The sequence below is a fragment of the Trifolium pratense genome, linkage group LG4 (genome assembly GCF_020283565.1).
Source record: "Trifolium pratense cultivar HEN17-A07 linkage group LG4, ARS_RC_1.1, whole genome shotgun sequence".
NCBI classification, from domain to species: domain Eukaryota; kingdom Viridiplantae; phylum Streptophyta; class Magnoliopsida; order Fabales; family Fabaceae; genus Trifolium; species Trifolium pratense.
The window spans coordinates 55,526,630-55,531,112 of NC_060062.1; the positions used below are offsets into that span (position 1 = coordinate 55,526,630).

The window sequence follows — 4,483 nt, forward strand, 5'->3', positions numbered from 1 at the left end:
TGAAATTTTGAATAGTCTATAATGGGATATTGTTTGATAGTAATGATTTAATGTCCTCCGATTGTATGTTTGTTTGATGTCATTTGTTGCTTGGGCGAGTCTGTGCTGCTGTATGTTTACATTTATTTGCTATTTCTAAACTTTTGTTATTCCCTCCCTTGTTAATTGCATTAAAATTTCCACTATATTTGTCTTTTTTCTTTATGCTGTCATTGGGACTTCATATCCCATGAACTGTTTGGCTAGGTGATTCTTTCATGCTGAGTGTGTTTTGGTGTTGTTTTTTCTACTGTGCAACTGTGGTTTTTGAACAATTTACCTTCTTGTCTGTCTCACAATTGAAGGTTCCATCTTTCTTATGCTTCTCGGCTGCAGACATCGTTTTCTTTTGTTGATTAAACAAAAAGGTATTGAGCATTTTGAAGCAACATCACCAAACTTTTGTCCTGAAGTTTATTTCTTATTAGTGCATTAAAATTCACCAATATGTGATAATGTTATGAGTTAGAGCATTAAATCTGATTTGTATATTGAGGTATAAGTTCATGATTTGTATATTGATTTGATCTTGGTATTATTTTACTTGAATCTGGCCCGATAGTTAATAAAGTTAACTTGTACTAAGGCAAGATGCATGCATGATGTATCCAACAATCTATCATAATTGCTGAAAGAGGAAAATAATTTGTTTTTGTTAGATAAAAACTCAGACCAGGTGCATGAGTGCCTATGGAGATTTTGCAAAAAAATTGTGCTTGGACTAGTGTGTCATGAACTCAGGTTTTAACAATCATGTGGTTTAGTGGCTGAGAATTCTTAAATGATAATGATAAGTTGTGATAATATAATTGTTGCAGAATCACTAATTTTTTATTTAGCATGTTTTAGTCTCTATGATATGATGATTAGAATTAATCTATTACTAAATATTGATGATGTTAGGGAATTGGAGATGGTGTTAAACTATGCTTCTTTGGCAACTATTTGGTTAGTTTTCTGCAATGTGGTCCATTGTTTCTAGCTATGCTAAGTAAAGGCCTAACTAATACAAGGTGTTGGTGGTTTTTTCATCTTTGTTTTCTTTTGTTCAAATGTGAAAATGTTGGTCATTCATATAAGCTATAGGTCACCCTGTTTTGTAAATGCCAATGTTGTCAGAGAAAGGTAATTAAGCTATCACTAAGAACATTGTTTTATTTGAGATTAGAATTAATTAATGTCAAAACATTGAAACTTAAACTATTTAAATTTTGCAGGTATTGCAGAGTGTTGTTTTTCAGACAGGTAAATGTTTGATATATTTTTTGTTGTCCACTATTTGTTGATCCTTTCCTGTAATCAGAATAAGAGCCATTGTATTGAAGTCTCTATTAATTGAATCATATACCTATGTTTCTCTGGTGTTCAATTTTTAGTATTCTTCAACTATTGTATGTTTGTTATTTTGGTTTGCGTTATGCTTTTGCAATCCTATGATTTTTTGCAAATAATTCTCATACTCGATCCTTCATCTTGCATGTATTTAGAGTTCATTAAACTTAAGTATCCGGTGCTGAATTTTAAACTTAAGTATCCGGTGCCTATGGCAAAATTAGTGTACATGCCCTTGAGTTTTATACTGGTTGTAGTTTTGTTTAGATGTAAATTTAATAATGATTATTGAACTTTTTTTTTTAATTTAGTATATTGATTTTACATGATAGTCCTGTCAGTTATCTACTTAATTTTGTTAGTCTTTATGCTATTGTGTTGTTGTGTTTTGGTCCTCTTTCAGGTCAGTGTTGTCATCTAAATGGTATGTTATTAGTGCCTGGTTTGCATCCATTATTGAGCAACTGTTTCACATGCATCCATTATTAAGTGAGTTAAGTTGTTTTTCTATAAAACCCAAGAATGATTCATTTGCATCCATTATTAAGCAATTGTTTCACTTGTATCCTAATCTGCAGGTATGCTAAGGAAATCCTTCAATAGGAGATGTTTCCACATGTTGGTATTGGAGAGTATTGCGAGATAAAAAATGCGTACTATTTTGGGTAAGTTTGTTACAAGGCTGATCTTGTTATCTTCATTTTGAGTATCTATTATGCTTATCATTGCCCCACAGATATATCATTCACCGGGCTACTACCGTGTGCACTTGGGCGGAGGGCTGAAGATACGGAAACAAGAGGCTGGACCTGGCAGGCCCTTTGCTTGGTGGTCTCTTTAGAGGGGTTTGTTTCTCAAATAATTGATATGATTTTACTTTCTTGGTCTTGTTATTTCTTAATTTCTGGTTCTTAATTTCTTGGTGTTGCAATGCATTGGAAAATATACCTATACTACTACAAGAATCAAATTGCAGCATGCAGGTATCTCTTTCTCTCTTTCACTTGATTAGTTCCATTCATTAAAAATTAAACACATTCCTTTGTATACCGTGAATTGAATAACTTTCAGGTAAAGAAGCTCTACACCCAAAGGGAAGATTAAATCAAATAGTATATAAAGATCTAAAGGGAGAGTGACATAGTTAAATTGGAAGAGATTGTCCACGTTGCACTCATGTTTAGACATTTTAGGTGACTGTTGATTTTTTTGATTTTTTGTGGAATTGAATTTGCCACTAAACATTAGTAGTAAGGCACCACAGGAAATTTTATGAATCTTGTGACATTAGTACTAAGGTTTTTTTCTTGTACCAAAGATCAGCTATTTGAAACCAGCGATGTCATACATACATGCTTATAAGCAAAGGATCGATTAAGTTTATCATTTTTATGCCTAGTTATATTTGAGTTGTATTTTGTTGGATTATTTTATAACCTATACTTAGTTATGTTGTAGTGCAGTCACTTATTTCTTATATATTGTTTGATTTTATGATTAATAAAAATTTGTTTAGTTTTGGTTATTCAAGTTTATAATAATTAAAAAAAAATTAAAAAATAAAATATTAGATAAAATCATAAAAAAGAATTTTTTTTTTTAATTTGGAAAAGGACATATAATAGCGCTTTTGGAAAGACCGCTGTTAAAAGATGACCTATTATAGCGTTTTCAGGTCACGGGCGCTATTAAAAGTTGTATGCTTGAAGAGCTATAATAGCGTTTTTCGAATAAAGCGCTGTTAAACGTCGTTTCCAAAGGCCTCCCAGGTAGCGGAAGTTTGCATACGATAGCGCTTTTTAACAAAAGCGCCGTTAAAAGTGGACTTTTGATAGCGCTTTTAAGCGCTATTATATGCACCCAGACTTACAATAGCGGTAACAGTAATAGCGTTTTTAAGCGCTATTAAAAGTCAAAACAAGCGCTATTAAATACCCTTTTTTGTTGTAGTGATGGGGGGACGGTTATAACCGTATATGACAGTCAACATGGTATAAGGGAGCCGTTGAGATTAGTCTAACGCAGTGGTGGAGCTAGCCCGAAAAATTGGGGCGGACAGCTACAAATATAAATCGAATATACAAAAAAATTACTAAAAAAAGACATATCATATTGAGGGTGTGTCTAATATGGATATCTCAAAAATAGTCAAAAGGTGGACCATTACCATTTTTAATAAATAAATTTTAAAAATATATTATGAAATATATTTTATGTAGATTCATGTGTAAACTTAATACTTTTTAATTAGTTCGTATTTATGTTTATAATATTTTATGAATCTCTCCAATAAAAATTTAAATCTTTTTAATAAAAGATTGATCAAACATGAATTTTTATACACAAATTCTATTTTAAATAAAAATTTGATTACTTTTTTCTTCAAAAAAATATACTTGAATACTTTGACAAAATAAATTACACATTTTAAAACATCTATAAATTATTAAACAATAAAACATTAGAAGGGATGCTTAAAAAAAAATTAATAATTGAATTATTAATATATAATAGTGAATTTTGGGTCGTCCAAATAGCAGGGGTTTGAAACCCCCGTAAACGGAAAACTGTTAAAAAATTCTGGATGGTCTGGTTTGAAACCCCCGCAAACCAAAAAGTAACAAATTACGCAAACTATTTAGCGGGGTTCCTAACCGCCGCTAAAAAGTATACCTATGAAAAAAATTAAAAATCTGGGGCGGGCCATGGCCTGCCCAGCCCAACCCATGAAGGGCTTCGCCCCTGATCTAACGATCCTTATGGAACTGAAGAAATGATCCACTACAGGGGGTAACATGAGAATAGTGGTGTTCGACATTATTAATAGCTTGCATGGGAAGCCAACGAAATGAAGTGGTATGAATTAGACCTTAGGCTCTCAAGCTGCTTGAATTGAGGCTTCGCCTAGTCTGAAATAATAGGAGTACTTGTGTACATGATAATAAATAAATTGCATAAATACAGTTTTACCCCTTATTTTAAATAAATCGGAATTTTACTTCCTATTTCACTAAAATAGTAATTAATCTTTTTCTGTAACTCCAAATTTAGTGGAGTTTGATTCTGTGAAAAGCTAACTTGATTACAATCATTTTGATATCAGTTTGGTGAA

General features: G+C 31.9%; 1 long non-coding RNA gene across 4 annotated transcripts; it reads left to right on the forward strand.

The window, feature by feature from the left end:
• Positions 1–1,079: 1,079 nt before the first annotated feature.
• Positions 1,080–2,727, forward strand: LOC123919576. 4 transcript variants are annotated; one of them, XR_006813277.1, is made up of 5 exons: positions 1,080–1,164; positions 1,257–1,284; positions 1,950–2,036; positions 2,108–2,354; positions 2,443–2,727. It is a non-coding gene; the product is annotated as an uncharacterized LOC123919576 (long non-coding RNA). The 4 variants fall into 4 exon arrangements; XR_006813275.1 differs by adding an exon at positions 1,775–1,860 and having other exon boundaries at positions 1,106–1,284; XR_006813276.1 differs by having other exon boundaries at positions 1,106–1,284.
• The last annotated feature ends 1,756 nt before the right edge of the window (positions 2,728–4,483 follow it).